This window comes from Falco cherrug, chromosome 11 (assembly GCF_023634085.1).
Source record: "Falco cherrug isolate bFalChe1 chromosome 11, bFalChe1.pri, whole genome shotgun sequence".
In the NCBI taxonomy this organism is placed as follows: Eukaryota; Metazoa; Chordata; class Aves; order Falconiformes; family Falconidae; genus Falco; species Falco cherrug.
Genome location: NC_073707.1, coordinates 33,419,009 through 33,441,698, shown reverse-complemented (window position 1 = coordinate 33,441,698; position 22,690 = coordinate 33,419,009). Strand labels below are relative to the sequence as shown.

The 22,690-nt window shown below is 48.5% G+C and overlaps 2 protein-coding genes across 16 annotated transcripts in view; both read left to right on the top strand.

Moving 5' to 3' along the window:
• Positions 1-22,690, top strand: part of LOC102058242 (arylacetamide deacetylase) — a 74,498-nt gene that overhangs the window by 36,524 nt on the left and 15,284 nt on the right. The window lies entirely within an intron of this gene.
• MBNL1 (muscleblind like splicing regulator 1) overlaps positions 18,482-22,690 on the top strand; it is a 111,571-nt gene continuing 107,362 nt past the window's right edge. For 6 of the 15 annotated variants that reach the window (XM_055723500.1, XM_055723502.1, XM_014287536.3 and 3 more), the window contains exon 1: positions 18,489-20,231. The gene's annotated coding sequence lies outside the window, so the exon portion shown is untranslated. Of the gene's footprint in view, positions 20,232-22,690 lie in introns of all 15 variants that reach the window. The other 9 variants (XM_014287529.3, XM_014287520.3, XM_055723504.1 and 6 more) reach the window with 6 other exon arrangements.

The following is a 22,690-nucleotide window of genomic DNA, read 5'->3' as shown; positions in this document are numbered from 1 at the left end:
CAGGCTGTTTGGGAAAACGATGTGCTGGAGTGCTTGCGCTGCAGATGATGTCTGTTCTTGACAGCTGCCTGGATGAGTGTCCCATTCTGCTGGAAATAAATCCTGTGGAGAGCAGGAGCCACCTGGCCAGCAGGGAGCACACAGCAGAGTGCCCGATCAGCAGGCCTGGGGGGACAGCAGGTGCTTTTCTGGGGTTTTTAATTGAAATTCTGGGTACTCAAGCCAAGAATTCAGTGGGTGTAACTTAAATAATGCAGATGTATGGCTCTTTCAACCAGCTGGTGTTGTCTACTGCGATGTTTTATTAGGGTTTGTCTGCTCCATGCCTGCAGATCTAATCCCGAACCTTAATTTGACATTTGGGCTGTGAAGCTGGCGCATCTCTTGCTCTGTTGTGAACCCTGCCCGAGGAGCTGGGTGCAGGGAGCTGCTGCCGGTGCTGCCCGCTGGGAGCCCCAGCCAGGGCAGGGTGGGCTCCATCCCCATGAGGGCCTGGCAGTGCAGGCAGCCAGGAGAGACTCTCGGGAGACCCTGTTCCGGGTGTCGGGCGTGTTTTGCTTCACTTCAGAGAAATGTCATGGGACATTTCAGATGGCTTGATTTCCATAAAATCACACAGAGTTCAGGTTTTGTTTGGCTTTTAGGATGAGCGTTGTGACCTCTGAATGCCTGTTCTAGTCCTCGCCCTTGCCATTGCCTAGGACCAGTTGTGCATCATTTATCTTCCTCTTCATCTTGGGCATGGAGCCAGAGTTAGGTGGGCAGACGCTCTCTCCTTTGCTTTGATTTCGTTATTTCCTGGAGTGATTTTAGTAGTATCCTTAACAAAGCCAGAAATTAGTTTTCCAGTTACCATCAGAGGTTAATAGTCTTTGTTTTCTCCTGACTGCAATACCTTTGGGCATAGTATTTGGTACAACTTGGCAAGGGAAGAAATAACATCAGAATTGACCTTGGTACCAAAATAAATAGAGAGGAATCAATGTTTAATATTAATTATTCTGTTCTCTTTAATAGTTCCTCTGCTTACTGTAAAATATATGAGGTTTCAAGGAGTTTTGTGTGACTTTTGTGATGCTTATGAAAGTAGCTTTTCAAGACCTACTGCCTGCGCAAGGAAGAATAAGCTTGTGTACTACATAAAACAGTTTTCAGACTGCTCTATATAACACTTTATTTTGATCTTTGTCTTGTGTAAAGCAATACTAACAGACTTAAATGCTTCCTTTTAGCTACTTTATTCCTATTTTTAATTATACCAAAGTAATAATTTTTTTTGGAAAGCTGCTGCATATCACTACAGTGATTCAACCTGTTGTATAATGTACTGATCTAACTACATGTAATTTTCTCAAACAGTATTTCTTAGCATGAAGTACTTCAATTTGATTCCTTGTGCTGGAATTAAATCTTATTTTAAAGAAGGCTTCCACTTTATGCCTTTGACAGGCAACCTGTAAATCTGTTTTCATGGACTTGCTGTCTGGATGTGCACTTTCTGTTTATTTTTGTGTCTTTCTGTAACTTGATCTCTCATATTTTTTTCTTCTTTATGTCCATTTCTAAAGCACAAGGTACAAGTAACGATCCCACATGCTGTGGGACTGTCCCTCTGGAGAGCCCCCCATGCCCTGCCGGGGGGTGCAGCCTACCGTGGACGTGGCAGACCAGCCTGCAGCGGGGGGAAGACAACTTGCCTGAAAATGCCCATCATGATTTGCTCCCCGGCTTCTGGTGTGTGTCAGCGGAGCTGCTGCACAAACACAGGAACCGGGAGATTTATTAGAGAGATTAAGTCTTTCTGCTGCTACCAGGTGTTGAACACAAAAAGTAAATTTCAGCAGTTTCTTGTGTTTAGGAATTAAGGGTTTGCTTTTCTGTAACCCTGCCATGAATTTTGTTGTTGCCTGCAGGACTGGATAAAATCCCAACATAAATAATGTTTAAAACTACTTATGTATGATCACGACATTAGCGTCCAAAGCCTGTAATTTTTTTAATATGCTTGTCAGAGTGGGACAGCGAAAGTGTAGAAACACAAATCTCAGCATATAGCTTTGCTCTTTCACGTGCTGTCAGTTGGTTTTCTGCCATACAATGACAGGACTATTTGGCTGCAGTCTGGTATTTGCTGTTCATACCAGTGTACTCAAATTTTCATCTTTCAGGTAGTTCTGACCCAACATGGCCATTAATAATAAATCTCTCAAGAGGACCGGCCAGCTCAGTGCTCCCCTCTGACATGCAGCCTTAGCTCCGGTGCACAACTGCATGTGGGATGTAGCAGGACCAGCTGTAGCTGCTCTGCGTGCAGTTCTGAAGGTGATGCTGTCTCAAAGCTGAGTCTCTCCAAAAGCACAGCAGCTACACCAGGGAACGCGGCCGTGGGGATTCTGCCCTTTGCAGCTCCAAATGAGCTTTTGGCAGAACCCAAACGAAGCAGCCTGTGCAATCCTGAAGTTGTTTCCACTGTTGGCCATCCCAGTTCACCAATAGCCAGTGCCCCAAAATTAGTGTTATTTGGTTGATCCCAGATGTGGCAGTTACAAATATGGTGTTATTTCTGTTAAAGTGATCTTCAAAAGCAGCTGTTGAATTTGACCTTTTTTTTTTTGCTGCTTCTTTTCATTAGCATCACTGAAGTCATCACTTCCAGCTCCGTGCCGATGACAGTTCAGCTCACCCGTGGCCAAAGCACCACTGCAGCCTCAAGCCGTGGTTTCACCCTGGCGGGGCAGCTCAGCCCCCACAGCCGCCTGCTCCTTCCCCTCCGCTGGGGTGTGGGAGAGAATCGGGAGGGGCAAAGTGAGAAAACTCGTGGGTTGGGGTAAAGACAGCTCAACAGGTAAACAAAAGCTGCCCCGAGCAGTGCTGTGTGTAGCCTTACAGGTCTGTGTATCCCCCAAAGGCTAGTGCCTTTTTCACCAAAAAAAAAATTTAAAAAATTGTCCTAATATTCATTCACCTGGAATCTGATTTTTATGGTATACATCAATGCTTACTACTGAAATATAAAGAGTACAACTTTAAATGCTGTGTTAGAAAATCCAGCTTACTTTTACGGAATAAACTAATCATTAACCCTGGGCCCTGGAGATACTGCCCTATGCCCTGCTGTGCCCGGAGCTGGTGACGATTGCACCAACTGAACTGCACTGAGCGAGCACTGTTCTGTTTTTATTTAAGTAGGACGGCACTGTGGAAGGGCTGTGCTCTGAAGCAAGTGTTTACAGAATGCAGTCACGAGCCTGTACAGTTTACGAATGGGTTGGCTGTTTCTATGGACAGTTGTGTCATAGAAAAACAGATCATGGAATTTCTTGGTTTGTGTCAAAGTGAAGTGACTGGGGTGTTTTCTGTCTGTTTGCTGTCTGTCCGCTGGGGTTTGTGTATGTCACTGCCTTTTGGTTAAGTGGTACATCAACCCGTTTGTAGTGCTCCAGCAACGCGTGTTTACAGAAGAATCCCTGAAATTGTGGGTGTCTTTTTTTTTTGCCGTGGCCATACTCAGATCCTAGGTGAGAGGAAGAAGTAATACTTGTGTTGTCTTCCCTTTTTTGGGGGATCTGATAACTTTTAATTTGGGCATGGAGGGATGGGTGTGGGTGTGTATGGACCAGGGCTGCTGGCAGGGGAAGCGGCATAATGAAGCAATGTGACTTCTTGAGGTGCTGCGAACCCAGTGCCAGCCCTAAAAAACTTTATCTCTGTTGGTTAATTCCTCAGACTGGGAAAATATGTGCCATAAAAATGCTTGTTTGGAAAGTGTTTCATAGCAGATGATGTGTTTGAAAGTAGGTCTCAACTAGACCCATGAGAATCAGCAGCGTCTTCTAAAGAAATTGAGGACTATGGTTTACTGAAGAGCCGGGGAGTCACCGAAGGGTGAGGCAGTGGTGATTTGTGAACTGGAATGCCTTGGAATTTGCATTTGCAGTCTGCAGTGACTGAGAAATTTCCTACAGACATCAGATATCGATGTAACTTTTGCATCGGGAGCCAGAGCCACAGCCGAGCCCTGGGACCTCCGGGGCAAGGGGTGTAACTCCCACTGTAACACCGCAGGGCTTCCCTTCGAACCTGTAACCAGCATGCTGAGGAGTGAGCCTAAATATCTGGTTTAAGCCCCGGGATCCCATTTTCTGCCATGAGCTGTAAAGCATAAAGCCCTGCCCATGCCTGGGGTGGTGCTGGCTGGGCACAGGGCCCCAGGGATGCTCTTCGGAGCCGAGAAACAGCCAGTCCCAAGGCAGGTGGCCCTTGGACTGACAATGTTGGTCTTCTCCAGAGCCCTTGTGATCTGCTGCTGCGCTCTTCAGGTAAGGAATTAAGTTTTTTCTTTCTCCTTTCTCTTTTGCTGTCTTTCTCTCACACTTGTAACATGCTATAGTGTATTTGCGTAACAAGGACCGTTGCCATCTACTACTGCTATGATGAAATATCAGATTTAATGTAGATTTTTTATTTTAATTTGAAAGACCTCAAGGCCAGGCTGCTAATTTCTGTTAGGCTCAGCACCCTTTTTTGGTGCAGGTTCTGGGAAGAGCTGCTGTACTGTGGCAATATGTTTCATCATTTCATCAGTGCAGACGGACCCTCTCACCTGCAGGGACAGTCAGTTCGCTCTTCTAAAATGCAAAAACTGGTGTCCAGCACATATAGAGCTTTGACTGTCGTTTAGGGATTTAATCACTATGGCAGTGTTTTGTAACTTCTAATTCCGAGTATTTGGAAAGTCATTCTATTACTGTCTGCAGTAATGCAGTCAACAAATTCCCCTGCATCCTTGTGCAGCCTTATGTATCTTGCGCAGAGAATGGTTTTTCCACAAGTGGATTTTTCGTTACCTCGAGAAGAATATTTAGTGTGAGATGCCACAATTCAAGACTTTACTGTGATGACTGTATCTGCAGAAGCCAAACAAAAGCTCTGCCAGCTGTACTGCCCCAGCTGTCATCAAAGAACATGAAGCCCTCTTCCTAAATATCAAGTTTTCTAGTAGTTATAATAAAGTTTTGGGGATTGACAAGCCATATATATGGTGAGGACAATATTATGTCAATCATTTGGTCAACCACTGGAAGAAAAAAAATCACTCAAGCAAATTGTTCTTTGATTTAGAGCATTGCCTAAATAAAATCACTTCTTTCATTTAGAATATTTAAGAGTATTATTCCTCTTAACGCATTCCCAACGCTGGCAGCTGCTGCCTCTTTCTGGGGGTGAAGAGTTACAAAGCGCAGGGTTGGTGCTGAGCAGAAATTTGTGGTTCTGCCCCGTGGGTAGTCCTGTGCCAGGGCCCTGAGCAGCTCCGGCTGGTTCCCAGCTGGGCAGTGAGGGCAGCCTGGCCCTCCCACGGGCAGTGGGCATGGGGAAACCTCCCGCTTGCTACGGCATCCTGGCCAGCTGCAGCCCTGGGAGCACCAACATGGCGCTGGGCTACAGGTGTGCGCTCACCTTCCCCAGAAGTGCTACGCAGAAATTAAGGAACCTATCAAAAGCAGGTAGTGTGTTTTGTGCGGTCTGCTCCAAGTCATCGATGTCGTACTTGAGCTGGTTATCAGTTTTAAAAAAATTACCCATCAAAGAAAAAGTGGGACCAAGTGTGTGTGGAAGTATAGATCGATTTGAGTACTTCAATTTGCCAGGCTGGAGGAGAACTTTAAGCATTGCTTCAGTGAAGTGGTAAACACGTGATGCCCTTTTCTGGGCAGGGAACCAAGCAGCCCATCCTCAGCTGCTTCAGGCTGCCAGGGCACTGCTGTGCCCGGGCTCCCTGGAGGTGCCCTTGCACGCTGGAGGGGCTGGCACCAGCCAGTCCTCTCCCGGGATGCCGCTTGTGCCCCGTCTCCTCAGGCACATTCAGCTGTCCCCCCCCCCCAGGGCCAGAGGGAAAGCGTGGGAGCTGAAATGTGGAAACAACCTCCTCGCCACGCTCTTCCTTCCCTGCAGCAAACTGTGCCAAGGTGCAACGTGGACCCAGTGCCAAAGGCTGTTGATGGCAGGCAGCCAGGGCAGGTCCTGCCACCCTCCTCCCCAGCCTGTCCTCTTAGAAACAGCCCCGCGGACACCAACTTAAGGGTAATTTTTTCCATTTGAGCGCTCGTGGCTGTGCTTTGACGCAACAGTTCCCAAAGCCCTGGCATTTCTTCACTGCAGGGACTGTGTTTTGTTGTTCAGCACAGTGCAAGCAGGTGGGGAGGGCTGTGCCCAAGCAGGGGCTGAGACCAGCTGTGGGACACCCTGAGGTCACCAAGGCTGGTGGTCCTGCCTTGGCTCCCTCTCCCAGCAGCATCCAGCAGGGCGTTTGGTGGCCCGAGCTGGGCTGTTTGCAGAAAGGCTGACGGCACAGCTCCGGTAGCAGCCAGGTAGGCTGCAGCATCCTGGCAGAGCGGCTGCGGGCGCTGAGCTCCCGCGCTGCTGTGCGGCACGGTGCCCTGCTGGCATGCTGCCCCACGCCTCCGCTGTGGGCTGGCCTCAGCACCTGTGTGCCCACCTGGCCGGGCCATGCAGCCAGCCTTAAAAGGAGAGGAAGGGCATTTCCTTCCTGGCATGCAGGCCTGGCGATAAAGAAGGGGAGGGAGACAGCCTTTGGCATTGCCGCAGCTGGCAGAAGGGCTGCAAACCCAAGTACCAATGTACCAAAAGGTGTACGGCACTGTCACAAGGCTCCTGGCGGGAGCAGGGGCACAGCTGCTGCCAGAGCACTGAAATCCCTTGCTAAAATATGAAGGGAAAAAAAAAAGGCATTCTCTTTATGTAGCTAGAAATACGTGGGGCACAGAAAATCATGTCTGCTACACTCATTATAATGTAATTATTTAAGTCAATGTGCAAGCTAACCTGCAATTACTGTCCATGTTCACATCAATGTGAAATTTCACTTTGAAATGTAATTTTAATCTCCCTCGTTGGCAGGAGGGGAACTGCGCTCACTGTTGTAGACTTCCATCTACATAAGTACTGTTAGTGTGACTATACATGAAAGCCTGTGTATTATTTTGGAGCCGTTCTGCTACTCACAGTGTTGAAGTGAGCCAGCAATATTAATAGGTCTCGGCATTTCAGTGGTAAACCCAGCCAACACCATGCTGGCGAGCTAATGCTAATCAGCTGATGTTGCTGTAACAAATATTGGAAAAGAAATGATGGTTGTCCTTTAGATTGTGATCCTTTCAAACGTCTCTGTTCTTGAAATTGCTGTACTGTCTGTAAAGGAAGACTTGCTGCGTACTTCCACTTGTGCAACCTGGCAGTTTTGCAACAAAATACTTTGAAAATGCCCTTGCTTTGGATTGCAGATATATAAAAACCTCTTGCAAAGCAAAGGAAATACTTTGATAAAGTGCCAAAATGCCAGAGCTTTCACACAGATCAGAGTTTACCGCTTCTGTAAGCACAGCAGTATACATATGTTAGTTACTTTTAATATTTAACTAAGTAGTTGGCTACAGTCCTTCCACGAAGAATTTCTTTGTTTCTAAATGTGGCTGGTAAACTATTTGATGCCTCTACTCGAACTGCAGTTCAAAACGTCATTTAATTGCTGAAGCATGCAACAGCCCTTTGGTTGTTTCACAAAAAAACAGCAAAGGTGGGTAGACCTGTTCCTCAGGTGTGATCCTGTGTTTGCTCCAGCTGATGGCTGTTCTGCTGGATTGCGTGGCCTGGTGCAGCTGGGAAGGGGCAAGCGGGCCTGGGGAGCTTGGGCAGCGTTCTGGGAGCTGCGTGGGGACCTTGGGCAGTGTTCTCCTGGGAGCTGCGTGCCCGGGTGGCAGGGCGTGTGGAGCGGGCTCGGTCTGGGGGTGCGCAGGAGACAGGTACACCTGGTCTGCTGGGACAGCGTGTTGGGGGGCTGCCTGGGTTAGGGGGCAGTCCTGTGTGAGCCTGGGGCTGGGGCTGCCCTGGGCTGCCCGTTCAACTGGCTGCATGGCCCTGACAGCCAGGGGCTCTGCTGCAGACACAAACCAGGCAAGAGATGGGGAAAATGACTTTTTTTTTTCTTCCCTGAATTTACGCATTATTGCCCACTGTGGCTTTTCAGGAGGATGCATGTCCAGGATTTGAATTCCTGTAGGGTCTCTACTTAACATGGTCTCCTCCATCTCAAACTGACAAGCTGGAGTTGTTTGAAATGCAATGCTTCAGGCAAACAAGAAGCTGAGGCTGCTGCATTGTTACAGTATTTTGGCTTAAATAGTGTTTTTCCTGGGGGATGGGTTGTGAGGGAAAGGTGGAAGAGCTCGGGGTGGGGGTGAGGAAAGTGCTGGTGCCCAGGCAAGTCCCCTAGCGCAGGGCAGTGAGCAGAGCATCACAGCAGACTCAAACGCCCCCCTGGGATTTGCTAGGCTCGTGATGAGGGTGTCTGGGTGTCTGACACAGGGTCTGGAGAGAATGGAATGCTCCTGGGGAGCAAGGCAAACCTCACTGACCATGCCCACATGTTCCACAGCTTACTTATGGAAGAGATTTGTTATTTCTGCTAGTTCCCAAATCCTATTTTATTTCTTTTTACTGAAGTGGCTACAGGATGTCTTCTGCTGTACGATAAACGCTGTTGTGTGTTCCTCGTACATGAACTGGCACTTGGGCTTTCTGGAGAGGGGGTAATAAGGTTGAAGGGAATGTTTTCACGATAAAATGTCAGGGGTTTTATTATTAGGTGAAAGTGCTTGTGGGCTTTCAACTATGACATAGTGTACAAGTCTAATACTTTTTATTTAGTTAAAAAAAGAGTACTGGGCTTGCCTGTGAAGGCTAGTTTAGGATACTGGAGAGCTGAGTCTGGCATGAAGAAATGACGATTGGTTGTGGGTAAGTAAAGAGATATTTGTGATATTTGCTGGTCTCTTTCCTTTTTTATTAGACATACAAGAGCTTTTCAGTGGCTGTCATAAGTATTGTTTACACTAAGGCTTGGGAAGCTATGTCTTGTCTGGCCCACAGGGTCATAAAATTTAAAGAGTTAGATTGATGGATATCTATACTTAAAAAATCAACAATTAGTTGTTTTCTTTCTCTTTGAAGATACTTCTTTCTTTGACGAAGGTATCGGAGTTGCTTCTACTTCTGTTTGGCTTCTAATACTGAGTATTTCTAATTCCAGTAAACATTTAAAACTGTTACGGGTTTGATATCACTTTGAAAACAGTGTTATATATGCAGATCTAATTTTCTTTTGGGGGACTGTTATGAACTGTTTTGTTAAGAATTAAAGTTTTAAAATGGATAGAATTCAAGTGTTGTTAAGGAGGGTAAATGAAAACATCTGTTTGTAAAGTCTGCCAAAGCCTGTACTAAGTGGTGGAAACCCTCAAGCTCAACACTGGCATGACACATCACATGGAGGGGCTCTCATTGCCTGCAAGGGACCCTGTAGCCACGGTTCTTCTTTGGGGTGACCAGCACAGCTTTGGCTGGGTGTCTGTCAGCCAAAGGCGTGGGGGCGAGGTGGGGACATGGCCCCCCTTCAGGGGCTATCAGCTAGCAACTGCTTCAGGTGGGCTGCTCTGCAGTGATTAATTCTTTGGGTGAGCTGCTCTGTGGTTTTGTAAAATCCAGAGTCTCCAGGTTTTACTCCAGAGGAGGAGATTGGTAAAATCAGACCGGGGTACCGGCGGCTTGGTCAGGCTGTGACTGGTGTGATGGCTTCTCTGTGCGCTGCAGCCATGGAGGCTGCCAGAGTGACTGCCAGCACGGGGCTGGCATACTGGCTGTGGGCAAATACACCTATATGGGATTAGGAGACTAAAAAAAGCTCTTCTATGTGTAGCACACAAGTAACCCTCTGCTTTACTCTTGCATTTAATTGGAAAGGCGGTCTAGCATGCACATAACTCCTCCCAAAATAAGTTACCGGTGCTGAGGAAGCAGAAGGGGTGAATCCATATGAAGCAGCTGGCTAGCTAACCTATATCTCCATTTGTTAAGGATTAATGACTTTTGAAAACACTGGCAGTGGTTTTGGTAGTTTCCAGAAGCCTTACTGCAGGGGGCTGTATATACCACCTTGGAGGAGAAAAACAATTTCCTTCTGGTAAATCCAGTTCTGGTCTCCCTAGTGAAGTAAGGGAAGCAATAAGAGAAGCAAGAGAGAATGCGCCTCTTGCTGGAAGCTGTAACCAGTGAGGGAGCACGGTGCCATTGCCTTGTAGGCTGAGCAACCATGTGATAATGTGCCTGATGAAATGGTACCAAAGGGACGGCTCTGCGGGGCTTCACAGAAAGGATGGACTAGTAAAGGAGGTCAGTAATAAATATTTCTTCTCTATGTATGTCAAAGGGATGAGGTTACGTCAAATCACCTTTAATATCATTAAGGATGTGTAAGGGGAGGATAATGACACAATTGGATGACATGGCTCGGTAGGAGCCCCTGGATGCCCAGGTGAAGCTGGCATGTTGGGCAAAGGGCAGCAGCACTGACTGGTGGGGCAGCGGGCTGGCCCTCAGCACCGGAGACTCCCAGCCATGCCGGCTGGTGACTGGCTGTGGGCATGACCCTCCTTGGTAAGGAGAGAGCTGGCAGAGGCACAGTGGGGGCAGGCAGTGGGCTGGGTGTGCAGTGCAGCCAGCAAGGGCAGCCTTCCTCCGCAGCGCAGTGCCGGGGATGGCCGTCGGCATGCAGGCACCGCGTGCCGCAGGTGCGAGGGGGCCTCGCCCGCCCGGGGAGGGGGAGAGAGGGCTGGGGAACCTGGCCAGGGGTTAACGTTCAATCTGGCTGAGCTGGTACAGGCAGGAATGTGATACTGCTCTGGAAGGGCAAGGAGGTTGCTAGTAGCAGGGAAGGAGTTACTGGCTGTTTGCCAGGTGTTGGGTGATAACGGGTGGAACTGAAAAAGCAAATTAACTAAAGCACTAGGCCTGAACATCTGCAGTAACCATCTGTGGCAGCGTCCTGTGCTGCTCAGCAAAGGGAGAGGCACCCACCGGCACACAACACCCGGGAGCACGTGTTGGGAAGTGACAGCGTGTGCTTCCTTGGAGCAAATGGGGATAGACCTTATTTTGTTTCTAACAGTCTGTGACTTTGCTATATTAGGCATCTGTATTTCTCACATGAATGAGGCTTAAATCGCTGCGTTGTCAGGAGGCCCATCCTTTGAGAGGCTGGTGGTGGCAGGTTCATTGCAGTAACAAACTTCGGGAAATGATCAACACCTCAGCCTGGTGATCCACTTCTTAGTCCTTCAGATTTGGGAGAAATGAAATTAGTTGAGAACCTTAAGGGGGGAGATGGCATTTTTGAAGGGCTGTAGCATACTCAGAGTGCAGATCTTCATTATTCCCATGGCATGGAATGGGATTTTGAAAGCAATGTCGAACAGCAAAGCTGGTGGTGACAATGAATGGTGTCGTAGGTCTCATGCCAGTGTTTGATACTGAAGAAAAGGTGTTTCAGTAAAGTGAAGGTCGGGGTGGGGCATGAACAGGTAACCTTGCCAGTCCAGTAACTGAGCGATAATGGAGCACCATATATTGACCCTGATATGAAATGAGAATGTTTCTGGTTCCAGATTCACAAATCAAGTTAACTAGAAGGTGAGATAAAGATATTCTCCAGTATTAAAAATGAAAAGCACGGGAGCATGGCTGGCTCACCCATTTCAAATGCCATGCTTATGCTGGCATGTGTCCAAGGGGCAAAGCAGTCTTGAGTATAAACAAATGGTCAGAACTGCTGTTTGGAGGATTTGTCAGCCTGCTCTCCAAAGCACTCACCAGCTCACTCTTTAAAACTATCTGTTATGCCTGGATACATTCAGCAATAAATAAATACAGCAGAAGAAGGGCCTTTAACAGCTATCAATGTTGTTTGGGATTTAAATTCTGAAAGGAAAAAATGCAAAAGACAGAAGCCAAATAAGTATCGCTCAATTTTACCCAGTGTACTTTGTGTTTATGTACTTCCCATCTTCAGTATTCAGGAATTAAATGTTTTACTTCTCCGAGCCAACCCCCGCTTCCTCCTTACAGTTGGACTTGATGATCTTGAAAGTCTTTTCCAATATGTGTGACTCTGTGACTATCGGATGGAGCTCAGGGGAGCTGAGGTGCTGCCGCTGCTGCCCACCGATGTGCCCATGGCAAAACTGGTGGCCAGCGTGGCTCCGCTCACACAGTTTCTCGTGGGGAGTTCTAGGGAAGCTGCCTAAATGACACAAGAAGGTACAAGAGGGTCTTTTACAGCCCCAGTTTATTACTACAAATTACACTGGTTTCTAATCTAAAAATATTAGGATCATGCTAGTAGTTCTCTTACTAAGGAAGATACCTTTGTTTCCAATCTGGATCTGTTTGACATGAGATATGGCAGGAAGGCAAAGCCGTTATCTGCAAACATGGGGATGAAAATGAGGAGAGAGGGTATTTTATCTCCGAACTAGGGAGAGAAGAGATTGTCCATCTGTTTCCCACATTTCCTCCAATTCAGATAAGCCCTTACAAATTAATCAAAGTGTCCTCATTCTTTTCAAACAAAAAGCTCCTGCTCCTGAAAACTTTTAAAATCATTACTTTTCAAAATAGAGTCAAAGACCTGATCAAAATTCAGAAAAATAATGAGAAGAACAGAGTCAGACATCTGGCCAGACAAACTACAGCTTGAGTAAGAAAGTATTAAAGCTACTGATATGTTTGGAACAGAAAACCCTTCAACACAGAAAAAGAAAAAAGCAGCATAGGATCAGTTCTGTCTGTTCTGATGGAAGTGGCCTGGATTATTATTTTTCAGTGGGGGAAGAAAAAGTAGAATTCAGGACGTTCCAAATGGATTCTCCCCCACTGCCACCCTTCAGTTTTATATGTTACTAGATCATCATTTGAACATGTAGCTTCAGTTTAACATATTAGCTGCTTTTTTTTTTTTTTTTTTCTTTGCCAGTCATCATCATTTCTATCCCACAGATGAAAAAACCAGATTTAATTGCACAGCTTTTGTACACAGCATGGTGTCAGGGATCACCTGGAAGCTGGGGAGGGGCTTTTTACAAGGGTGTGCAGTGACAGGACAAGGGGAATGGCTTTCAGCTGAAAGAGGGGACCTTTGGATGAGATCTTAGGAAGAAATTCTGTGCTGTGGGGGTGGGAGGCGCTGGCCCAGGCTGCCCAGAGCAGCTGTGGGTGCCCCATCCCTGGCAGGGCTCAAGGCCAGGCTGGACGGGGCTCTGGGCAACCTGGGCTGGGGGGAGGTGGCCCTGCCCGGGGCAGGGGGCTGGAGCTAGGTGGGCTTTAAGGGCCCTGCCGACACAAACCGTTCTGTGAATCTGTAAGTAAACTAACTTGGGCATTCTGTGGTTTCCAGGTGTAATGTAAAGTTTGTTCCCTTTGGCAAAAGCTTTATTAAGGCTTTACCATCTCATCAAAAGCACAGACACAAGTGTTGGAAAATGGAAGGGGTCTCCAGGGCAATGGAAATATTAATTCAAAAAAAAGTTTTTGCGTGTCATAGCCCTTCTCTGCTGGCACTGTGATGTCAGAAAGGAAGAAATGGAAATGCCAATTAGCCTGCTGCAGTTAACAACTATTAATGTGAACAAAACTGGAATTAAGTTTGTTTTCAAAGGATGTCAGCACAAATGCAGCTCGTATTGCGGGGTCGGGATCGCATAGTGTATAAACATTATTGTACGGTTCAATCCTGGTATTTTTAACTATGGATGATACCAGTGACGGAAATGCTGCCTGGCAAGATGTATGCCAGTGGGGCCATATAACAGAATATTGAAAAGGCAGAGAAGTTCAGGTATTTTCTTCCTGCTCAGCCCCACGTGTGCTGTCACTGGAGCAGGATAGCAGATGTCCAGTCTGTTTATCAAAGAGCAAACTGGCTTGGGGAGATGTGAGCCAGTTTATAAATCCCCTCATAGGAGAGCACTGACGTTTTTAGGGGGTTATATATAGCACAAAGGTCTGCGTGACTGCCTGGCTCCTTTGAGCCAAGAAATTTGCAGAGCTTTCACTGAAGTTGGGAGGCTTATAAATGAGGTTTGTGGCAGCAGTGGCTAGTGTGACTGAGCCCTGGGAACGAAGCAGCTACAGGGGGATGCCAGGCAGTGCATGCTGCGCAAAGGGGCTTTACCCTGCTGGCATTCGTAATGATTTTTGATGGGGTTTAGGAAGACTTTTTTTTTCTCCTGTGTCAGTGGGACTCTTGTACAGAGCTACCTGGAGCTCTCAGGAACTGGCTGCATCCCTGCTGAGTTTAGTACACAGTTTCCCTGGAGAATTATTTTATTTTAGCTCTTGTTACTTCTTGGCTGTGTTATTCTCTTTCAGATCCTGCTCTGATGAATAGTAAATGTCCTGCCTGGGAAATACTGTGTATGAGTGATACGTGAGCGTATGTGCCCATTAGCTCCTTTGTAAAACACGAATGCTATGACATACATGGGTGGCATTTCTTACATTTCTGCTTCTTGCTCAAATATAATATTTTTAACAGAGAACAAGTATTAATGAGAGGTATTTCCCCCCAAAAAAAGCAGAAATTCTCTGTTAAAAAACCCAACTGATTATAAACTTGGAGCCTTTCAGCATTATGAAGGATATGTGCATCTGGAAGAACAAATTGCTTTATGAATTTTTCATCTATTCTGCAGCCACTATAATTTGTGTAATTATGAAATCATGTTATTGACTCAAAAAAAAAAATGAAGTAATGTAGAACTGTTTACAAACCATGAGCAATTGTACACCCTGGTTTTGCCCTGATTTTTGTAGTTTCTACAACAGCTGTTGAAGTGGACATTTCTAAGAGCCTTTGCCTCCACAGAGGGTGGTGGGGGGACGGTGTCGGGCTGGAGGGCAGCAGCCTGCTCCCCCTGCACCCGCTGCCTGGCCGAGGGTCTCAGCAGAGCTGCTCCTCCTCAGTAAGGCTTTTCTTTAGGCTTTGACCTGAGACCTGCTGGTCTCCCAGCTACTCAGTAAGTCTTCTGGTCATGTTTGCCCACCTTCCCAGTGCCCAGAATCTCTTTTGAAGCGGCATCCCAAATAGAATTAAAAATGCAATAATGATCCGTAAGAACAAATGATACCAGAAGTCTGGCAGTGCTCAAGGCCAGGCTGGACGGGGCTCTGGGCAACCTGGGCTGGGGGGAGGTGGCCCTGCCCGGGGCAGGGAGCTGGAGCTAGGTGGGCTTTAAGGGCCCTGCAAACACAAACCATTCTGTGATTCTATGAACCCCCCAAAAACTATAACACATGCTAAGCCCTGTAATGATGGTGTCATCTTATGGCTCTGCACGGCCCTTGGGGTTGAAGCACTTCCCCACCAGGGCTGCTGTTGGGGGGACAGTGCTGGAGCCCACCCGGGGAGCGTCTCCCTGGTCCCTTCCCCAGTCTCGCACAGGCTGCAGTGCCACATGCTCCTCTGAGGCTCTTCAAGTGGCTGCCATGCTGTGCCATGGCCTCTCCAGGGCTTTGTCGCGTGAATTGTGAATCAAACATCTCAGCACGTTTACATTTTCAAACCAAGAGCCTAAATCATGGCAAATCCGTGCCAGTCGGTGACATGGTGGCCTTGCTGCTGGCACCTGGCACCAGCCCTGGGGTGGGCATCTGCCCTGGGGATGGAACATGAGGGGACGGCACACGGGGCCCCGGCACAGCCCTGGCAGCAGACACGTTGGTGGCATGCTCTGGAGACCCTTCCTTCATGGCGTTAGCAATCGCTAATGGCATTTGTAGGGAAAGAAAGTATTCTGCTTAGCTCTTGTGCTTTCACGTCCTGTTCCACACTCTGGTGTGGCGTTCCCGTGTGTGTGATACCGGCATCTCCCCAGCAATGAGTCCCTCGCGGCGCTGCCGCTTTAGCCAGGGAAGGCGCCGAACACACCGGCAAGCTGCCAGGCAGTGCCGATGGCCCAGCAGGTGTGGGAGGCAGACAGCCGCGCCATGCTCAGGTCCGGCTATCCTCTCGGGGAGCACTGCTGCAGGAAACCTTCGAGAGAGAGAAGAAAGCCCTTCCAAAGGAGCTCATTTTTTTAATATCTGTGGAATAAGGCCTGAGAGAGAGCTCAGGCTTTGAACGACTTTTTAATAATAATAAAGAAGGAAAAGAGCTAGACAGAAAGCGTTGTCATCTGACCTGCCACTATATATCTCCCAAGCAGTCTGGTGTTGGAGACACTTCAGCTCCATGCAGAAGAAACACAGCAAAGCAAATGACAGTCTGAGCAAAAGTGTGCCAATGAGTTCATCTTTTATCAGTAATTAATGAACAGTTTTACTCATTAATCACAGCATGAAGACTTCCCCAGCTGCGTATCTGACACTGCAGGGAACATGTACTGGCCCTGCTCTAAACACTCTATAAGCCCATGTATTAATAACACACTAAAATTAATTGCCTGAAGAGCCAAGGCGGGGTGATGTTTGCTAATGTGCTGTGCCCAGCAGGGCAAGAGCTTCACGACAAGTGAGAAAATCTTTGTTGTTTTATCTGTGATTTTTCAGACCAGAACAGGACCCCTCACTGGGGATGCTGCCGTTCGGATGGAGACCTTGAGGGCGTGTTGGGCTCCTACACCGGTGGCTGGCACCCGTGGGAAATTTTATCTGTCATATCTCTGTGGCTGAAATTTCTGAGTACCTTTCACCCTTGTCAGAGATGTTACTCTGAGCAGGCTGCTGAACCTCTGAAAAGCCCAGAAAAATGACCAGCGTGCCTGTGCTTTGCCTGAAAAAAATCTGGATGGGAAAAATAGATTCTTCATGCATGGTATCCATGTCCTTGCAAAAAATGCACCAAATACAACCCCAGGAATAGGTATTTCTTAGAAGACTGTTCCAAAACCTTAGTAAAATCAGATCAGCTTATAATTTACATTCTGCAATTTATGTGTATTTTGTTATTTATTAGAAATTGAGATCACAACTCAAGGTTTGGAACTTTGCAAGTCCTGGATCTGGCTTTACGTTCAAACGCTCCATTTGGGAAAGACTGCTGGTTAGCGGAAGAAACATTTTTTGCTGGTGAAGGTAACTCCAGTTTTCCTACTGTTTGCTACATTAATGATGTCAGTTGATGAAACTAATGATGCAAACCCCAGAAGGAAAAGGCTTTACTCTTAAAACTGATGAAACCAAAGTTCTTACCCTGTGTCTTGCAGGATGTGTGATAACAGAATTTGCTGTTATGCTGTTCGGTCCTGGTACATTTTGGGGTAACTGTGATGCTTTTGAAGAGAGAAGAAAACCAAGATTTTAAATGGGATAGAGCTCTGATTAAAAAGCCTTACCGTACTGAAAATTTGCACAAAATCATTCAGGCATACCAGGTCGTTTTCAACTCTCTTGATTGCTTACCTGTGTCTGGAGGCTCAAGAATAGTTACCAAGCGATAATGTTTTTGTGACATATCTTGTGAGGAGCACTTTGCTGTAAATATATGTACTGTACTGCACATTCTGCCTTGTAGTGTTGGCACCAAACTGTGTGCGGGACAGCTGGCGTTTCTCCCCTGCCTCCTTAGTGCCTTCTCCCTCTGCCTGCCCCTGTCAGCCCTGTTCCTCCAGCTGTGCTCAGTGGCTTGCCTATTTTACGTCAATAATTTTCAAAAAGAAAATATAAACTATGCAATGTAAATTTCCTTAACCTTTTTCATTGTAAATGAAACATACATGAAGTTTGTGGGCTTAGTCTTCATCATCCCCCCCCTCCCCCAAGAAGCAGTAGCTGTATAAATACATTATTTGAAAATTCACTGCTTAGCAGATGTCCGTAGTACAAATTCTCTTAAACAGTTAATGCATTTTAATGTACTATCTACTAAGGAGCAATTAACACTTAAAGATTAAACATGTTCCCCACCACACCTGCTGTGGGTTAAGGATTTCCATGTGGGCAGGGTAGCAGCATCTCATCTCATTCGGTTGTGTGCCTCAGTTTAAACAATCCTGATGCAATTTAACAGCATCCATACAGGGAGTTTGCCAGCAGGAGAGAGGGTGTCGGTGTCCTGCCCTGCCACGTGCGGGCCGGCCGGGAGGAAGGTCGACAGTGGCTGGGTGCAGCACGGGAGGATGTCGCGCCATTGAACCACAGCTGCCTGGCAAAGCCCGTCTCTGTGAGTTATTAAAAAACATTTCCTAGGGTTGTCCATGTGCAGGTATGTTTCATTCATAGTTGTTGTTTGGGCTTTTAACATGGAAAAAGCCAGGTTTGTAAATCACTTCCTAATTTTCAGGTGTAAAGGTGAAATGTGGTGTTATATAAAGTGCCCAAGTATCAAACCTGAAGCATCCTGCTCCCTGAAAAACAGCTTTTGGTAATTCCTGTAGGAATTAGCAGTTAAGTCCCTCTGCCTGCAAAGCAAGTGTAAGCATATTACAGTAAACATGTTGTGCTAAGTGCTCTGCTTATGTCTGTTCTTTCCCTGCGACAGATCCTGGAGAGGTGCTGTGTGCAACACCCCGATCTTTGTGAGAGCTGAAAACCCTTCAGAGGAGGGGGACCTTGGGGGCTGCTCCTGCTGCAGGCAGCCTTCCCTCCAACCAGCCCACAGGGCAGAAGTTTGACAGCGGTTGCAGAAGGGAGCCCTGCTGCTGCTGTGACTTCTCCTTTCCCGGCAGGCAGGGCTGTGCTGCTGCCCCCACTGCTGCCAGGAGAGGCCATTGCCCAGCACCGGTCCTGCCTGTCCCTGCCGGCTTCTGCCTGCCCACCCCACCTCAGGTGGCAGGGATGCCAGTGTACGTGATCAGGTCTGGAGAAAACCCCTTGCACTGAAGGGCAGGTCTTGCAGCAGCCTCAGTGAGGAAACCGTGCAGATGAAGACTGCTCCTGCCCCTGTCCCCGGTGCAGCCACCTTTGCTGCCAGTGCTGGGCACTGCTCGGCCAGCACACCAGGCCTGGGGTTGCTGTGGTGTGCCATGAGATGTGCTGCGCGGCTCTTGTAAAGCTGTTCAGTTCACTCATACAGCATCCTGTAGGGTGAGATGGTGGACTTCCGTGCCTTGACACCAGCTTTCTGACAGCATCATGACACTAGACACTAGTAAAGGAGTGGAAAGAAACGAGATCCTGCCCGTAACTACTGCTGCCGTTGACTGCAGCATCCCTTTGCAGTGGTTTCTGGGGTACTTCTAGCTGCAGGCTGCACCTCCAGCATGCCCTGGAAGCAGGAGCAGTTAAGGGAGGCAGCTGCTGAGAAGGAGGCTGCTTTGCAGGCTTGGGTCCTGTGCGCCGCAGCCTGCAGGCACCCAGCCCTCTCGCTCTGCCTGCGGAAAGCAGCTTTGGCAAGCGGAGAGGAAGGCGGGCAGCACTCCTGTGCAGCCATGCCTGGGCTGCTGCTTGCCAGCTGCTTGCCAGCTGCCACCCACATGCCCCCCATGCCCTGGGCAATAGCCCCTGCACCCTGCGCAATGCCCCCCATGGGCAGCTGGCCCCTGCCGAGGTGCTGCGCCCGGGGCTGGGAGCCACTCTGCAGTGTCATGCAGGGCTGGCACTGAAGCCAGGGGTGATGGCATTTCCCTCCCTGGGCTGAGCAAGGGGCCTTGCTAGCAAGCGCTGCAGCGTGCAGCAGGCTCTGGCTCTGCAGGGCTTGGTGGAAGGGCTGTTGCTGGCGCAGGAAGCCTGGAGATGGCAGGGTCTGTGGCAGGAGTGACAGAAACGGGTCTAAATGTCTCTGCTCGGCAAGGCCAGCAGCGTGCCAGCTGGGCAGCTGTTATCTGCAGCTCACAGCAGGAAGGGAGCCCCCGGGCACCGCCCCAGCCATCGCTCAGGTCCCAGGGACTGAGGGCGATGGTTCTGCCCCGGGCAGCCTGAGCCCGTCCCCCCCGCCAGATGCTCATGGGCAGATTAACGGGTCGCAGCGGAGACGTCTGCAACTGGTGCATTTCAAAGTGCGCATTTGTGCTGGGACGTGAGCTTCCCCGGCGGCGAGCCACGCTGCAACTTGAGATGCGGCTGCAATGCAAAAGCACTTCCCCTTGCATCTCTTTTTTTAATAGCTGAAAGTAATTTTTGCTTCTTTAAGAAAATATACATGCAAACCACAGCCCGTTGCCATGGTTACTACCGTATGCTACTGTGAATAGCTAATTTCACATCCTTAGACCTATAGGCATTGGAACACGTACTTCTTCTGGCCTTTCGCTGTTTCCCCCCTTGCTAGGCCACCGTCCCGCGGTTGCAAGGAAAGCATGTTGTAATTCGCCCTGCGACGCCGGAGGCGGTGGCTGCACTGCCACAGCCTGCAGCACGCTCCATCGTGCCCGCGCGGGAGGCCCCAGGTAAGAATTAAGCTTTTTACCCCACTTTGTGGCCCCTGCCGGCCATGCAAATCGGCAGCAGAATAGGGTACAGTTGTTTAGTAGGTTATGGTAAGTTGCTCAGGAAGCTAAATTGTTTTATTCTGTCTGGATTCCGTTGCATCTACTGTGGTACATGGGTCTTGCTATCCTAAGAGAAGTTAGGGAAGGTTTAAATAATGCGTTAAAGAAACTAAATGTAAGATTTTGTTATGTAAAATTTAACAAAACTCTGCAGTTCTGAAGAGTATTTAAAGTAGTAATGGGATTTCAAAGCACAGCCCCCATGGTGCTCGCTGGGGTGCAGCGGGACCCCTCTGAGCCAGTGCCAGCAGCACATGGCCCAAACCTGGCGCGGGCATCTGTTTCCCTTCCTCTGGTTTTACTGTTGCTTTGGCAGTTAATCTCCTGCGGTCCTTACTCCGCTGGACAAGTTGAGAGGAAGATTTTTCAGGTGTTGCCAGAGCCCCGTGGGCTGGCTGAACGGCTGGCCGCACAGCTGGTGGGGTGGTGGCACCGGCGCCATGGCTGTGCCGCCATGCAGGCTGTGCCGTGGGCCGAGCATGGCTCCCCTGGCGTGGGGGTCCCCGCCAGCCCTGGGCGAGGCGGGTTGGTGCCTATCCTCGCAGCATTGCTCCCCGGGAGTTGACGGTAAAGTCTACCAGGAATTAAAATGACATTAATCGCCTGAGAGCGAGCCTGTGGTTTCCTGCTGTGAAATCTGCTGCTGCAGGCTCGTGTCCCACCAGTTTCCATGATTAGATGGGGTGCTGGGTTGCAGGCAGGCTCCACCCGGGCCGGGCACCCATGCTGCTCCCCGGGGAAGCTGGGGTGCGGGTGGACCCTGGTGCTGCTGGCTGGGGTCCAGCACCAGCTGAAGGGCAGTAAAGACACCATCTTTGCAGAAAGCAGAAAAGGCATAGCGTATACAGTAAATATTTGCCATGAAATTAGCAGCGTGAATTTTACTTGTTTATATGCTTGCAGACTAGTAGAGATTTTAAGTATTTTATTACTTTTAACAAAAATATTACCACTTAGTAGCTGCAGGAGGCTTTAAAATAAAAGGACAATACAAAGGGAGGCCAAAGTCTGAAATGTGCACATTATCTTTACTAAAATGTGCATGCAGGTAATATTGTTAAACCGGGGTGGGGGGAAAATAAAAATGTTTTAGCAGGGCAGCACGGAAGCGATGGCCTCCGTGCCGCGGAGAAGCAGAAGCGGAAGTTCGTTGCTTCAGAAGCTGCCCTGTGCTAGCGGAGATGTAACCATTGCTTGCTTTATGGGCAAGGCTGAAATGTACATTTTGGGGAACTTGAGTTTTGTGAGTGCTGAACAAATTAGGGGCATAAGGAAGCAAATAGTTTCTCCAGGATGGCAATGGTGTTTAGTCTGTGTTTGAAGTAACCTGCATATCTGCCTTTAATGAAGGCTAGGGGTAAAAAAAGGAAAAATAGAGTACAAGGTTTATTTTGTGACTATCGTATCACAGCTATTTGGTATGATAAAATGAAGGCACAAGACATTTGCAGCTAGATGGATTTGCAATGAGATTGGCATTTGCCTGTTTAACAGACAGGTACAGCAGCACCTCGCGCTCCCCGCGGCAGGAGCTCTGCAGTTGCTCTGCAGCGAAGAGCAGCCGCTGCTGCCGTGGTCACTGTGCGGATGGGGGTCAGATGGCAAAGGAGACTGTGGAGCTCTTCATGCAGTTATCCGTTAAGTGCTATGTTACTGTAAATCTTGAGAGCAGCTTTGCTTCTGGGTGAGCAGCTGGGAGTGCCTGTGCTGCTGGACAAACCTCCCCGTGCCTGGGGTGGCGTGGGGAGTGCAGCAGCTGCTGGTGCACCGACCCTGGCAGTGCTGCCAATGCATCCAGGCTGCGCCCGCCCAGCACTGGTCACACCGCTGCCTGCAGCCCAGGGATGTTTTGGGCTAGTTCTGAATTCAGTTAGGTTCTTACCCTACTTTTTTTTCTTGTTGATGTTGCTGTTTGATTTACAAGATCTCCATTTGATTTACAGCCTTACTCAGGAGGGAGTTGGGGTGTGAAGTAAAGTGCTGGTGCAAGCCGAGCTGGAGGCGTTGGACCCGGCTGGCTGCGTGCGCCCCTGTTTGCGCACCTCCAGTCATCTGTGCCTGCCCGCCTATAGGCACCAAGCCTCTATAGGGCCCCCGCAGCTTCGTGGGTGGGCAGCGGGCTGCCAGGGTGGCTGCTTTTATGGAGTAACAATTGAAAGATGGTTGCTGAGTCGCTGCTTAAAGCAGCTGTGGTTTGTGTGTCATGGGTCACCTTGTCCTGCCATACTGAATGTCTTCAGAAACCGACCTCTAAGGAAGGGCTAGGAATGATCTATAAGGCATCCATAATACCAGCTTCCTAATTCTGCAGGCTGAAGTCATCTTTCAGAGTATTTATTGCATTTGTAACGACAAAG